The sequence below is a fragment of the Epinephelus fuscoguttatus genome, linkage group LG23 (genome assembly GCF_011397635.1).
Source record: "Epinephelus fuscoguttatus linkage group LG23, E.fuscoguttatus.final_Chr_v1".
Classification (NCBI taxonomy): Eukaryota; Metazoa; Chordata; class Actinopteri; order Perciformes; family Serranidae; genus Epinephelus; species Epinephelus fuscoguttatus.
Window position 1 is genome coordinate 3,243,138 of NC_064774.1, and position 17,126 is coordinate 3,260,263.

The 17,126-nt window shown below is 42.2% G+C and overlaps 1 pseudogene; it reads left to right on the top strand.

Moving 5' to 3' along the window:
• The window catches only part of LOC125883942 (NACHT, LRR and PYD domains-containing protein 12-like), a 169,867-nt pseudogene that overhangs the window by 126,520 nt on the left and 26,221 nt on the right, over window positions 1-17,126 (top strand).

A 17,126-nucleotide genomic window follows, 5' to 3' on the forward strand; every position in this document is an offset into this window, starting at 1 on the left:
ACTAAGTGCTGTACTTGAGCAACATTTTGAGCTCCTTGTACTTTCCATTGACTTTATACTTTTATTCCACATACCTTTCACCATCTGTACATCTTCTCAGGTTTTTGATGAGCTTTACTTTAATATTTAAATCTAACAGTGCTTTGTTCCCTCATCTTGAGTCATCTGATCATTTGAGTCTGATTTTGAATGTTTGCATGGAGTTGATCAATATTTAATAAAGCAGATATTTCCATGATCACTCAGTGAGTTTAATAAGTTCATGTCAGATCCTTGTTGTCTTGTTGCGTTCTGTGTATGTTCCTGAGACTTTCCTGAGCAGCACTCTGGACTCTCGGTTTCACTCAAGTTACATTTGTCTTCAACTCTTCATGCATAAAACCAGCAGTGCAATGTGACGAAAACACAAAGAAGAAGAAATTCAAATTTGAAGTCCAGAGGAGAAAATGTGTGTGATTGTTTTTTAAGTTGAGTCTAGTTTACTTTACAACTTTTATCTTTGAATGAAGAATATTTCAGTCTGTTTTCAGTATTTTAGAAAAGTTTTCCTGGTAACTGTGAAATAAAGTAACACTTTGACATAGATGTCTCATAAATAACACTTTGTACAGTGTAGTATTTCTACTTTTACTCAAGTCAAAGAATCTGAGTACTTCTTTCACCACTGCAGAAAACTTGAGAATGTTTCATAAAATGTAACTCTGTTGTTTTAGTCATGAATATTTACTGTTCTAGAGAAATACCCAAGTTTTCAGGGGATTTAAAGTCGAGTCCAAAAAGCTGTGACTGCTGACGAGCACCAGCAAGTGTCTCAGATTCAGTTTCTCTCTGCAGCGCCTCCTGCAGGCCGTGATCCTCCACCTCCTCTGCTGTCTGTCTCCGCTCTGCTGCGCCACCTGGTGGCTGGAGCTCCTTACCTGCTGTCCACCATCTTACTGGGACTCATTTACAGAGACAGAGCGAGAGGTGAGAACAGCTGCACTAACTAAAGCTCAAACTCAGATTGTTGAGTTTACAACACATATATATGCATAATACAATATTTATGTACAGATTTATAATCATTTGGCGATTAGCGCCACCTCCTGACAATATTAGGAAACATTATCTAACGTCAGCCCTCCTGAATATTATTAAATATCATTAACAGTTTAAAGTTTAGTTAGTTATTGATAAGCAAATACATGTAGCCGCTAACAGCAGGTAGCATTTAGCTATCTTGGACCAAACAGTGTCATGATCCTGGGTTTAGTTTCTATCCTGTTATCTCAACCTGATGTCACAGAAATACGTGAAATGACCACGACCTCTTAACACCACATTCCGTGGTGGCAGCACGCAATGGGTTGAAATTATGTGCTGGTACCACGGAAACAATGCCAATGTGAAGTTAATTAGGATCCACACGGATTCCCTGATTCAACAACGTCACTTCAACCTGGTTTTCCTCAGTGATATCTTTAACATTCCTGTACACACACAAAAACATGAAAGTGTCCTTGATAACTCAACAATATGACAGGTTAATGTCAAGGCCATGAAATAAAATCAATGTATTTTGCCAGCTTTTGATAGCGTAGAGCTTTAAGAGCATTGTGCTGTGGGCAGATGGGGCGCGTTCCACTACTGTTTTGTAGCTACTGTCTGCCGTCTGTGGGCTTCATTCCATTTCAGATTGCCGTCCGTCTGCCGTAACCGAATTCAAACGGCACTAATAAATAAATAAGAAGAAAAAAATAAGGCTGAGCACGGAAGAACCAGAGAGGATTTTATTCTTTTCAGGCGTGCAATGGCTCAGAGGACAACGCCACCATCATCGTTGTCCCTTTCGGAGCCTGGGGGAAACATCAGAGCTCCACCGTCGTCTACAGCATCAGCAGAAAGTCACACACACATAAAAAAAACCACCACAGAGCTTTATAGCCAACACCATGAAGTTGACTTCAAGGACACAAACATTTTTTAATGTTTATAAAACCCCCTGAATTCATCTGACGATACCCAGCGGAGAATCCACAGTACCTTCAGAGCTTTAGAGTTGACTGTAGTATTAATGTGTGTGTCAGCTCGTCAGCCGTGTACATAGGATGTAAATTAATATGTTGTACATACAGAGAGGTTTGTCGCCGTGTTGTTTGTCAATCCGTGTTTTGACAAAACATTTAACATCCCTCCTGTATTTCTGTCACACTGACAGTTCGCCCAGTCCCATTTGAAATGTCCAAAATGTCGACTTGTCAGGAAGAAAGTTTTGTTTTTTGAGTTTTGAGGTCAGAGTGGATTTGATGTGTTTTTTACAGAGGTGATAAACGGGGGTTTATTTTGTTCCAAACAAAAAGAACCATGTCACTGAAATGTCACTTTGCTTCATCATATCACATAAAATGCTAAACATTTTTAGCCGTTTGAGTGAAACTTACTGATGTTGAAAATGGCCAATTTTATGTCACAAGTAAAGCAGATGAAACACAGATGATAAATAACACATGAAGAAATAAAAGCCAAGGTAAAACCTGCCTATAATAACTGCACCTTGTTTGTTGTATTGATTCTGTGTGTTTGTGTTTCTGGAGCTTTGCTGTGAAAGAACATGCAGCCAAACTGCCCTGAATAAATACTAAAGATAAATGAATGGTATGGAACCCATAAGAGAAAAAGAAAAAGCATTTCTGTGACACACAGTTTATATTAAAGGGACAGTTTGGATCTTTTGAAGTGAGGCTGTATGAGACACGTACCCACAGTCAGTGTATTACCTGCAGTAGATGGCGCTCAACACACGGGACGTGTACGGACGGGGGCAGCGGCAAAATATATTTTAGCCACCTAGAAATAAAACCAATATGTGTGTAAACTTGAACCACTTTAGCTCGCTGTCAAGCAGCGATTTCCTACGGGGGACTGAAGCCGTTATTGTGTTCATGTGTGACTTTGGTGAATGTGAACTAACCCTTTAAAACACACAACAACACAAACAAGCTAACGGATGGAGGCAGCGGTAGACCAGCAGCTCCTGTGTTCAGTGAGGTAAAACGCAGCGATGAACTGTGTTTACCCACAGTGGGCTTCCAAAGTGTTCCTCAGTCCATGTAGTAATATCCTTTATGCAGTCGTGTTGGTTTTGAATGCAATGCAGCCTGGGAGGTCAAAGGTCGCAGGCCTTCAGTGTTGGTTTCCAGCCTTGCCCCTGACATGGAGGAATTTCTCCAGGTCCTCTGAATCATTTGATGATATTATCAGGGCTCCAGACTGAGTCAGTGCAGGTATATTTTACAACTACCCGCTGGTTTGCGACCCGCAAATGTGCCGGCATTTTTCCTTTTTTTCATGTTGTCTAACAGTGGAGTGAGACCGCCAGTGTGGGCCAGTGTGTGGGAGAGGGAAAGTCCAGGAGTGGGTGCTAGTTAACCACGAGAATCACGTCATCAGGTGAATCGTTCCAGGTGAACCCGCCTCGCCTGTAAAGTGGACGAGAGCAGGCGGCGGCAGCAGGAGGCGGTGACCAAAAGTTAGGGTGAAGTCGGAGGCTGAATCCACATGTCTGCCCTCCGGACCTGCGGACTGAGCCCTTGCCCACTTCAGTTGTGTGACGTATCTACCGTCGTCACGTAAAGTCTGCGAGGGCGGAGACTGCGAGCGGCTGACAGACAGCCCTCCAGACTGTTTTACTCGTTGCCATGGAAACGTCCAGCGATCGCTGCTGTCATATTCATATATATGTCATATAAGTCGATGAACAGTGCTGAACTCGTCTGTTCCTGAAGATAACAAGATATAAATCACATGTAGAGCTTTTTTTGACTGACGAGGACTATAAGTCAATAAACTGGGTGTTTGCTGACATACATTACAATCACTAAAATATTATAAAATAAATAAAGTGTGTCTGACTATAAGCTTCATATTTGATACAAGACAACAGCTTTCATCAAAGATCAGTCAGATATAGTCAGGGCTTCACATGTGTACACATGTTAGTTTAAGAATGACCACCAGTCTGTGTGATGTTAAATACTTCAGTAATCAAACAGTCCAGTGTTAATATACAGTAGACTCTGTAGAGTTTATGATGCAGTTAAAATGGCCAAAATGTGAACAACTGCATTGCAGGATGATTTAAAATGTGCTCCTAAAATGTCCAGTCAGAGGCGACAGTGCTGCGACTGAAGAAACAGTTAGTCTGGAGCCATCCTGGTTTGAACTCAGGGTGGGGGGCCCTTCTGTGTGGAGTTGGCATGTTCTCCCCGTGTCAGCGTGGGTTTCCTCCAGGTGCTCCAGCTTCCTCCCACAGTCCAAAGACATGCAGGTTAACTGGTGACTCTAAAGTGTCCGTATCAACTGTCCGAAAATTGATGGATGTTCCAAACAGATGTTTTCTGAGCATTCTGCAACGTTCCCGGTGTTTTGTCGCCCCCATCCCAACTGTGCTATCTGAAGAACAGTAAAGTCAAGAGCAAAGGCCACCACTTTGAGGAGCCATGGAGAGTTTGCTCTGAGGAGGCTGCATTAAATGTGGTTGTACATGCACAATGACAAGAAAGATATTCTGTCTTATTCTACTCTAAGTTAAATACTTTTTACTGTCAGATGAAACAGTTGTGTTTGTCTCATGTGTTTGTGATCTTTGTAATAACTGTATGATGTGTGTGTGTGTGTGCGTGTGTGTGTGTGTGTGTGTGTGTGTGTGTGTGCGTGTGTGTGTGTGTGTGTGTGCAGCATAGCCCCGCCCCCCTGCAAACAGTCAGCGTCACAGAGAAGGGAACAGAGGCAGCCTGGCTGTTGTTGTGTTGATTTCTGATGTTAATGCACCAAAATAATAATCCTAATAACAGAGACTGTTGAGGAGTCCCAAAGCTCGACTCTAAGTCTCTGTGTTACTCTCAATAAATAACTTCACGAGTCAAAGGGGGGGAGGTGCCAACAGAGAGGAACAGCGAAAGTGAAAGTGTAAAGTCAGTGGTGTGTTCAGACTCCATTTTAAAGTGCACAGAGCAGTGAGAGGAAGACAGGTCGTGTGAGACACGGTGAGTGTTGATGTTTATTCATTGTTTAGTGTGTTCTAGGGGAGAGTAGGGTCGGTTGGGTCAGTGCCACATCTTCACAGCTTCATCATCACACTTGCTTTTACCACCACCATCATCTGACGCTGTTTTACAACCAGGCTTTTCCTGTTAAACACGAGGCCTGCGCGCAGCTACGGATCTGCGCGCTCCGGTGCTTCGGGCGCGCTCTTGTGTCAACTCTTTGAATGTGCGTCACAGTGAAAAGCTCTAGTACCGCGAGCAGCGGCACTTTATAGACACACAGAGAGAAAAGGGGGACTCTGCCGAGGGATTGTGGCGCAGTTTTGTTGGATAGGAAGATGTTGAGTGTACAGTCAGCTCTCCCTGCTCTTTGTTACACTGAGTTTTGGTTAGATTTTAATAAATCAATCTATCAGAATTAAAACAACTGGAGACTGAGAACAAACTGATATATGAGTCTGATTATATTTGAATAAATCATCATCATATCTGACAGGATGTGAGTGTTTCTGTGACTTCCTGTACAGACTGAAGGCTGCTGGAAACTGTCAGGAAACTGTCAGACTTGACTGCAGCTTTTTGTCACCGCCTCCTGCTGCAGCTCTGATCTCGTCTACTCTCCAGGCGAGGCGCACTTCATCTTGAACGAGCCTATTGACAAAAGCTGCGGTCAAGTCTGACAGTTTCCTGAAGACATCTTATATCTAAGAGGTCAAAGGTCACCTTCACTGTGACATCATCATGTTCTGCATCAAACACTTCTCTGGTCGTTATTAAACGTCATATCTCAGGAACAGAAGGGGAGACATTTGGTCAGAGACTGAGTTGGTGACACTGATCTTGAAACTGTGCTGATTGTATAGATCTTCTGTGTGAAGCTTCCATGTTTTCACTGACATGGATGTAAACTGTAAGTCCAGCTTATATATATTTAAAGCCCAGCCCAGAACACGGTGTCCCAACTGTCCCAGGGAGTCAGAACTTTGGGAAAATGCACTCCTTGTACATTTAACAAAACTGTGCCTTTCACGTTTGGGTTGGGCTCTAAAAACCTGATAAATAGTTAGCAGACGCCTGTATCTGTTCAGAGATCAAATTATTTTCATTACTGTTCAAGTAGTCTGTGAGTAATCATACAAAAGGGTCCCAACTGACCCCGCTCTCCCCTACTGTATGTCATAACAATACCCAGCCAATATGTAATCATGTCCTATAAATAAGAAGTTACTGACTTCATCACACTGTGTATGTGTGTTACAGTTCTCTCAGATTTGGGCAGATGGCTGATTTGGAGGCAGACGGGGACAGATCAGAGTCTCCAGTGTCCAGCTGTCAGCTGTCTTTGGAGAGTGGCCGCAGTAAAGATCATCCTCCATTGTTCAGTAATGAAGCTGGACCCTCAGACACAAAGTACGAGACTGTTTCTACTGTAAACTGACGTGAAGATGATTCTGTTTTTATTATTATCTGATAATCTACACCACAACACTGTTTTTATAATGACATGAGGTATTGTTTTATTCAGTCATCATTTCCAGTACAAAAACTTTTGAGTGGCAGTTTAAGAGTAGAAATAAAAAAAACAACTGCAGGAACATGACAATATTTTAAGACTGACAGGAGCAGCAGTGTCAACAACACAGCAGGGATAGTGTAGTAATAATAGTTTTGTTTAATCTATGTTTTATAATCTATCATGAATCATATATTCCACTGAAGCTTTAAACAAAGAGACTGAGTGAGTGAATAACCCAGTGATTTAGTGGTTTGGTCAGTTTAGATGTCAGTAATGTTGGAAGCTAGTTGGTAATTGTTATTCATTAACAAGTAGTGACTTTTGTGGTAGGCTGTTTTATTGTAACTTACCTGACTGAGTGTTCCTGATCCAGCTTCCTGCGATATCCTCCAAAATTTCTTTAATGTAGCTGTCAAATGACGCTCACTACAGTGAGAGCTACTGGGTCATCTGTCACACTGATGTTTCTACACAAAGCTGAAGGTGTGCAAACTACAGTCAAAGTCAAAGTCAAATTTATTCATATAGCACATTTCATACGGCAGGCGTAAACTCAATGTGCTTAAAAACAAGTAAAAATCATAAAAGACAAAATATATAACATTGCATTAACATTACAAATGTAAAACAAAAAAGATAAAACATAAAATAAGATGTTACGTATATAAAAACATGTAAGACAGCATAAAAAATAAGACAAGGTATGAGAAGGTATGACAATAAGAGAGTAGGGTAAGAGTATTTAGAGAGTTTAGTTCCTTTAGTCACAAAAGGAAGTGGGAAAACATCCACAGGTGGTATCATCCGGAGAATCTTTAATTCAGCAAAAGCAGAAGTTCACTCAAGATTAGGCTCGGATGGAATCTCATTTTTCATACCTTCATGAAATTTCACCTGCGTGTACGGCACATAATGGTTTTTGTGTGCAGTGCTATCAAGGCTTGTATTTTGCCAGTGACTGAAGGTTTGTTTGTGCGACATGATGAGGCGAGACAACTGAATGTGAATTAGCAATATTAGTATATTTTCTTTTTGTGAATAACAACACAATAGGAATAGCCTGCAATACTAATTTAAGTTCAGTAGCTCCTGCACAGGTTTGAGTGGGCAAGTGCTCTTTGAAAACTCTTCTGGCTACATATTAAAGCCACACCTCAGTGTATTTTGGCTTGTTCTTTTCTATATTTGGCCGAATATTGCAAAAAAACACACATTCGGTATTCGGTGGAATAAGTTAAAAGCAAGGCCGAATAATAGCGGTGTGTTTTGATAACGCAATCAAACAGCGTGCGGTGACGGGCGTAGTAAAATGTCGGCAGTGTGGCGGTCCATCCGTCACCACACTCGCATTTGCGACTAAAAATAGTTTTGAGCGAGCAAAATAGGCTTAAATCATTCAGCACGCTGTGTGAGTACAGATTTCAACCACCAGCAGAAACGATAGGCGAATCCCACCGGATGTGGGTTGAACGGACAGTAATGTATTCCTGTCAAATACGGCGACCATCGGCTTACCGGGCGATGGAGAAGTTGGCTCCAGTAATATCCTCTTCTTGGCGTCATGACTGCCTAGTAGTACCTGAACAGCCGAGCCAGCCGAACACAGGTATGTGGCGTGTCAGAGGAGAAACGAGCCTTTCACATTTCTGTCATTGTGGCAGTAACGGCCTACAAACCTCACCGCACTTTAGGGACTGTTCTTTACTTATGAAGGGACTGTTCTTTACTTGTCAGGGGAGGAGGGTGGCTGGTTGATTTTTATTTCATTTATTTATTTTATTTTGATCCTCCCTATGTTAATCACTTATTGATGCTGTTTTTGAAGTATGAATAAGTCAGTAAGTAATTTATTCCATTGAAATATCATTGATGTATTATAGAAAAGTGATTTATCTTTTTATAAATGACAAAAGGCACATCTGCCTCATTTTTGCTGTGGTATCGTGATACTACTCAGAACCATGATATTTTCATTGGTATTGTACAGTGGGTCCCAGTTTTGGTACCACGACAACACTAATCTGGAGGGGGTTCATCTGCAAAAACTAATCAACAACTAAACAATGATATTCGGTATTCGGCCAAGCGTTTAATATTATTCAGCTTTGGCCCCAAATTTTCATTTCGGTGCATCCCTATTTTTTTGTTTCATATTTATGTCATTTCTTGACAATGTCAATTGGTCACATTGGTCACTTAATGTTTTTGACAGATAATTTAGTTTTGTGCTAAAAACTGAAGCAAAAAAGGTTGATTAAAAATCAGCAGTGTCAAGTGTCGTCCTCCTTTGTAAGATTGGCTTCCTGTGACATCACATTAGAGTCTGCAGCTTAAATCTAACTGTATGATCAGTTTTGGCATTTAGGCAGTGTGATTGTGGCCCGAGTCTGGGATATTACTCATGCCGAGTCTCAGCAGAGTGAGGCAACCAGACGAGGCCCGACTTATTTCTTCCATCATGCCAAGTATGGGCCGGTGCTGGGCCAGGTTTGGCCAGGCTGCCTTACTGGATACATTTCTGGCAATGTTAGTGAGCTGAACATGTCTGCATCCAACCCAACACAACAACACTGACTAATGTTGTAGATAAAGCCATCTCAAATTTTCACTTTTATGTAGGTTAATTCTAATTAATTTGTTCGCTGACATTATTAGCTGAAATGAAATGTGTACTGCAAATATGATCGTCTGATACCAGCATCCAGTTTTTCTTCTTCACAGCTGTTATTCACCTGTGAAACACAGTAGAGTCCAGTAGAGTCCAGTACAGTTGTGTTAGTGAATCAACTGGTGAAGTGTATGTTGAAATCATTTTAGGTTGTGTTCAGTAAATCACCCTCAAACATGTTGATGTAGAAACTCTTCACTCTCACAATGAACATGTTTTCAGCTGTAAACTAGAAAAGCACTCAGAGTGCAGACCTCCGCCAAGTAGGTGATATTTCCTCCCCCTCACGTTCCCCTCCCTAACGTTAGCTAACCGCTAACATTGGCTAACGTTAGGTAATCACTAATGTTTAGCTAACTTTCGCTAACCACTAACGTTTGTAAATCACTAATGTTTAGCAAACTTTCGCTAACCGCTAACATTTGTAAATTGCTAACGTTATGCTGCCTTTTGTAACGGCAGGAATAAACACAACTGTTGGAAAGAAATAGGCAACATTGCCGTTTATGGCTGTTTAAAAATGTGCTGGCTCTAGTACCAGCTGAAGATGTCTTCAATGTAATCGCTAACGTTGGCTAATGTTAGCTAACCGCTAACATTGGCTAACATTAGCTAATGGCTAACTTTTAGCTAACTTTCACTAACCGCTAACGTTTGTCAATTGCTAACGTTATGTGCATGACCAAAACATCAAGTTGGGAGACAGTTTTAATCAACATCAGCGTCTTGTAGATGAGTCAGGAAAACCCCCATTCAGTCAGGCGACAGACTTTATGTATTCCTGATGAGCCCAGGTAGGCCTACTCGCCACTGCCAACCCGTGGCGCATGACACGTCTGCTCATGGAATGAGTCTATTCTAAAACTCGGTGAATACACAGTGCTATTTAGCACTATTTTATTATTTTATCCACTTCTCTTCAACCAATCACCACCAAAATTGTATCATCTGTTCCTTGTCCCATTATCCACCTTTCCTGAAAATTTAATCAAAATCCGTTCATAACTTTTTGAGTTATTTTGCAGACAAACAGACCAACGCTGGCGAAAAATAACCTCCTTGGCGAAGGTAATAAAATGTTCAGAAGATGCAGATGGAGAAATAAACATGAGAAACTGTCCTCCCTCACAGAATGACACCACAGGTTGTCTGTAAGAGAAGGTTATTATGACCCACATTTATGTTCAGTGTCGGCTGTGACCTTCAGCTGCTGTAGTGATTATGACGGGACCAGAGCAGGAAGTCACATGACATAATGTAGGAGCAACAAAGTCCATGTAGGGAGGTCACCGCCAAACCATGATTCTTTTCCTAAACCTAACCACACTGGTAGGGGCACTACTTTAGGAAACACTCCTGTGGGTCGTATTAGAGGGTAGGAACATAGGATCAGTGTGGTCGTATGGGTTGGAGGACTTGTTGTAATATTACCTCTGGCCTTTACAAGGACTAATAATATGTGTCAAACATTTGTTGTTTCCACAGACAGAGAGCAGAGTCTCCAGTGTCCAGCTGTCTGTCTATGAAGAGTGATTGGTCCAAACATGAGCCTCTAAACTTCAGTAATGAAGCTGGACCCTCAGACACAAAGTAAGAGACTGTTGAAAAACATGAGGGAGCTTTTTGCCTTTTGAAAGTCGTCTCACAGTGGAGCACAACATTACTCAGGAGGTTTTCATGAAGCTCCACCATGAGATATTTGAACTGCCTGTGACTGAGTGTGTGAATAAAGCAAATAATTTTCAGCACAGTTTGCAGGACGAGATCTAAATAATGTGTTCATCTCCACAGAGAGAAGAAGAGGAGTCATGTTTCTGTGGAGGAGCAGCCGTCCTGCTGTAGTTTGTGTCAGGACATCCTGAAGGATCCAGTCTCTACCAGCTGTGGACACTGGTTGTGCAGACAGTGCATCAGCTCATACTGGGACCAGTCTGCTTCATCAGGAGACTCCTCCTGTCCCCAGTGTGGAAAAAGATCCAGAACAAGAGCTGGACTGCAGACAGCCAGTCAGACCAGCACTGCACAAAGTAAGACTGTACATCTGTCTGCTGATGTCATCATGTCTGAAAACAGGTGTCATGAACTGGCTCAGAGTATGTGACAATTAGGGAGTCCACACAAAAGATTTACTTAAAACAAGCCGAATTTATTAAACTAAAATTAACTTAATAAGTGTGTAGATCAGCAAAGTCAGTCATGAAAGCCATGTATGGGTGAGTGTCAGATGTTCTGTGGAGGTATTGAAGGTGCAAACCAAAACCAAAGATGCTCAGTGGATGTCAGCTGAAAGGAAGGGAGAGACCAAGGGTGCGTCCCAAGTCCCTTAAATTTACTGCTAACCACCTAACCTAGCCACCTTACCTAACTGTTTAGTCCCTCCCACTTAGAAAAACATGGAAGGAGTCAGGAGTTAGGAGTGAGGAGCGAGGATTGCTGATAAGAGACATGAGACGGCCTTACTCTGAAGCGTCACGTGAAGCGACGTCCTTTTCTGATGACGGCGGCACCTATGGGCGGCACAGCTGGATCTGCTGCATAACGGAGCCAGCGTTTGGTGTACATCCCAAGTCACATTATATTCGCTGATCAAAGCCGTAACCCCCCCGCCGTCACGACTTTGGTCACACAGGTTTGCATGTATTACCATTGTTACTGAGTCATTTGCCGAAGTTTGTGGCAATTAAAGAACAGTCTGTAGCCCTGCCACTGTCACTGTGATCAGCATCATTATCATCATTATTATCACTATTATTAAATCCACTCGCCATCATTCAACAAGTCAGCTGCTGAGTGAATAACATATCAGACCTGTCAGTCTGCCTCAATCAATCAATTTTATTTATAAAGCCCAATATCACAAATCACAATTTGCCTCACAGGGCTTTACAGCATACGACATCCCTCTGTCCTTATGACCCTCAAAGCTGATCAGGAAAAACTCCCCAAAAACCCCTTTAACGGGGAAAAACGGTAGAAAGCTCAGGAAGAGCAACTGAGGAGGGATCCCTCTTCCAGGACGGACAGACGTGCAATAGATGTCGTACAGAACACATCAGCATAACAAATTAACAGTAATCCACATGACACAATGAGACAGAAAGAGAGAGAGAGAGAGAGAGACACACACACAGACAGAGGTGCAGGACAGACGGTAATGACAGTATCTTACAACAACATTAATGAAAGTAATAATATTAATTAATATTAATATTAATTAATATTACCTACAGGCTATGAACCATTATTCCACTCACATGACATGCAGGACAATTAATGATGGGCAAATGTGTGTGTGTGTGTGTGTGTGTGTGTGTGTGTGTGTAGTATTATATCAACACGTGTGGTTCTGGACATGAGCAGCTGCACATTTAACAGCCACACATCACAGACAGTCCGCTGAACAGCGCAACGGGTTGTAAATGAAATAAACTTAATTACAACATGACAGTCTTGCAGGAAATATCATTAACGTTACTCTTTGTAGTCACGTAGGCATGTGAATTACAGCGTTTCATTGCAAAGAATGCATGTAACGGGTACACTTGCACTGTTTCTCCGCCATCTCGTTCAAATGAGCCCGATGTAGGGGGCGGGTATTTATACGTCATGGCCTCAAGCTGAAAAAGACTTCCTGTTAGGAACCTCTCGTGTTACCTTACTCATCGCACCTAAAAGATTCCTCCTAACGCCTAACACTAACTCCTTACTGGCAGGAATAAGAGACATGAGACGGCCTTAAAGATGGCGGAGCTCAAACGACTTCCGGTTCAAGTAAGGAGTTAGTAGTATAAAATAAGAGACTTGGGACGTACCCCAAGTGAACAGATTAGGCAGCTTTTATAGCTTGGAAGCCCAGGTGAGCCTAATCAAGGTAACGACCCTCCCATGTCAGCCAGCTGCCTGATGAGACTGGCTGAAACATTCTCAAAGATATTGGGAGGGGCGTCACAACAGGATTCTTCTTGGTTTATTTGTGTTGTAAAGTGTAGACATGAAAGATTTTATAAAACTAATGTATAAAACCTTCATTTGTTTGTGTTACTTGTTTTAATGTTGGTCATGAAAATAATCAGAGTCCAGATTTATTTCTTTAGTCTGACATGTTTCCTTCTCTTTCAGCAGACAGTGGTCTGCAGGAGGTTTTAGATGAACATAAGATCAGCATGAGGAGGAGATGTGAACGTGTGACTGAAGGAAGTGATGAAACAGGAAGTGAAACCCTCCTCAACAGGATCTACACTGAGCTCTACATCACAGAGGGACAGAGTGAAGAGGTTAATACCCAACATGAGGTGAAGCAGCTTGAGAGAGCTTCTAAGATGAAGACCCTCCATGATACTCCAATCAAGTGTCAGCACATCTTTAAAGCCTTACCTGAGCAACAGAAACACATCAGAGTGGTTCTGACCAACGGCGTCGCTGGCGTTGGAAAAACCTTCACAGTGCAGAAGTTCACTCTGGACTGGGCCGAGGGTTTGGAAAACCAAGATGTCAGTGTGGTGATTCTGCTGCTTCAGGGAGCTGAACTTGATCAGAGATGAGAAGTTGAGTCTTCTCACTCTGCTCCGTGTTTTCCATCCAACATTACAGAAGGTCACAGCAGAGGAGCTCGCTGTCTGTAAAGTTCTGTTCATCTTTGACGGCCTGGATGAAAGCAGACTGTCTCTGGATTTCCACAACAATGAGGTTGTGACTGATGTCACACAGAAGTCATCAGTCAACGTGCTGTTGACAAACCTCATCAAGGGGAAGCTGCTTCCCTCGGCTCTGGTCTGGATAACTTCCCGACCTGCAGCAGCCAATCAGATCCCTCCTGCATGTGTTGACAGGGTAACAGAAGTACGAGGCTTCACTGACGCCCAGAAGGAGGAGTACTTCAGGAGGAGAGTCAGTGATGAAGAGCGGTCCAGCAGAATCATCTCACACATGAAGACATCCAGGAGCCTCCACATCATGTGTCTAATCCCAGTCTTCTGCTGGATCACTGCTACAGTTCTGGATCACATGTTGACTACAGAGCAGAGAGGAGAGCTGCCCAAGACCCTGACTGAGCTGTACTCACACTTCCTGCTGGTTCAGACAAAGAGGAAGAAGCACAAGTATGATGAGGACATGAGACCAGTCCACAGGAGCTGACGGAGGCTGACAGGGACGTTCTTCTGAAGCTGGGGAGGCTGGCGTTTGAACATCTGGAGAAAGGAAACATCATGTTCTACCAAGAAGACCTGGAGCGCTGTGGTCTTGATGTCACAGAGGCCTCGGTGTACTCAGGAGTTTGTACAGAAATCTTCAAAAGAGAGTGTGTGATCTTCCAGAAAACAGTCTACTGCTTCGTTCATCTGAGCGTTCAGGAGTTTCTGGCTGCAGTCTACCTGTTCCACTGTTTCACCAACAGGAACACAAAGGTACTGGAGGACTTCCTGGGGAGAGACTGGAATAATTACAGATCCCTGGATGTCTTCTTAAAGAGAGCCATGAAGAAATCCCTTCAAAGTAAAAATGGTCACCTGGATCTGTTTGTCCGCTTCCTTCATGGCCTCTCTCTGGAGTCCAACCAGAAACTGTTAGGAGGCCTTTTGGGTCGGACAGACAACGGTCCAGAAATCATCCAGAGAGCCATCAACAACCTGAGGAGGATGAACACGTACAAGATCTCTCCTGACAGAAGCATCAACATCTTCCACTGTCTGCTGGAGATGAACGACCTCTCAGTACATCAGGAGATCCAAGAGTTCCTGAAGTCAGAGAACAGATCAAAGAAAGAACTCTCAGAGATCCACTGCTCAGCTCTGGCCTACATGCTGCAGATGTCAGAGGAGGTTCTGGATGAGTTAGACCTGGAGAAATACAAGACAACAGACGCTGGACGACGGAGACTGATTCCAGCTGTGAGGAACTGCAGAAAGGCTGGGTAAGGGTTTGTCACAGATGTTCTTGAGCTGTTTCAAATGCTGTGAGTGCAAAACATGTAGATGTTTCAGTTGGTTGTGTTTATAGCTGTTGAGTTAATGAACACAGTTTTTCTATTTATTTCTAATCATTGGTCCAGTTGACAGTTTTTCACCTTTATGTGATGGAGGCGCCATGTGAACCTGATAAAACAAATGATGGACTTCAGAGGTTGTTGTTGAGGTTTTATCACAGCAGCATTTCATCACAGTATGGCAGTATTTGATGGTTCTGAGTGAAAGCAGTAAAGTTATTACTCCATAAACAGATTGTGTAAGGTGTTTTATAGAATCAGACATGCAGATAATACCTGAGTTTATTCACCACTATGCTTAAACATTTAAAATAAGATCTGTATCATTTGCCAAAGGAGATTTCTGAAGTCCTAAAAACTGCTTTTATCCAGTTGTTGCTATCTCTTTTTCATGCCTCGCGCGTGACAGTCGTGGCCAGAGGCATCATGTTTTTGGGTTGTCAGTCTGTCCACGACATCTCAAGAACACCTTGAGAGGATTTCTTTAAATTTGGCACAAACGTCCAGTTGGACTTAAGAATAAACTGATCAGATTTCGGTGGTCAAAGGTCAAGATCACTGTGACCTCACAAAATGTGTTTTTGGCCATAACTCAATAATTCATTCAGTAATTATGACAAAACTTCACACTAATGTCTAACAGGATAAAATAATGAAGTGATGAAATTTTATATCCAAAAGGTCAAAGGTCAACTTCACTGTGACATCATCATGTTCTGTATAAAACACTTCTCTGGTCATTATTAAACGTCATATCTCAGGAACAGAAGGGGAGACATTTGCTCAGAGACTGAGTTGGTGACACTGATCTTGAAACTGTGCTGATTGTATAGATCTTCTGTGCTGTCGGGTTGAAGATGTGTGTGAAGCGTCTGTGTTTTAGAATAAGTAGCTTCTTTGCAGCAACACCATATTTGAATCATTGTCTACTGTCATGGACACATATGAGTCTGGACAGACATGGATGTAAACTGTAAGTGTAACTTGACTGGTGAAGCATCGACCACGAGGCAGTAATTCTGGTCATGAATCAGCTTTTAATTAGTTTGAATTCTTTGTGTTGTTTTTTTATTCTTAACTATTTTCAGTCCATCAAAACAGGATATTTCAAACTGTTTTATCATCAAATCCATAAAGTAAATATAAAGTGTCTCTTTGACAATAACAGATTTTGTAATATATGTGTCATGTCAGATTTACTTGGTGTGGACTCTCAGAGACTGACTGTGAAGTCGTGGCCTCAGCTCTGAAGTCCAACCCCTCCCATCTGAGAGAGCTGGACCTGAGTCACAACTACAACCTGCAGGATTCAGGAGTGAAGCAGCTGTGTGCTGGACTGGAGAGTCCAAACTGTAGACTGGAGACTCTGAGGTCAGTTCACTTGCTTATGTAGGTGTTTGTTTGTTTGTTTTTGGATATATATAATATAAATCCTTGACTGAGGTTATAAAGCTTTCAGTGTTTTCAGAAATGTTGTGTCTTTCCAAATGGCTGAACAGTTGGTTATGAAAGGCAGAGAAATGATGATTTAGAACATTTAGACACCATCAAGTTTGAGATTTATCCAAAGAGAATTTAAGATTCCTGAGGTTCTGAGGTTTCTTTGTTTTCATGTTAACGTCACATAATCATTTGAAGTCACAGACCTTTAGACTGCAACAATAAGCAAATAAATAGTCTGCACTGGAAACATCTTGGACTTTAAGGACAGGTTGATATTCTTTCACACTCACACGCCCATTAGGACTGCACCATTAATGATCTGGATTCATACGTCTATGTGATCTCATTTCTAAATGACAAGCATTCACTGGCTCCTGTTTCCCTATGCATCCATGTGTTGACTGATGTGCTGTGGAACAATCCCAGTTGCTATCAAGTGTATCCTCTATCAGTGGGATCCCCCACCCCCCTGAAAGAAAGCAAATATTTTAT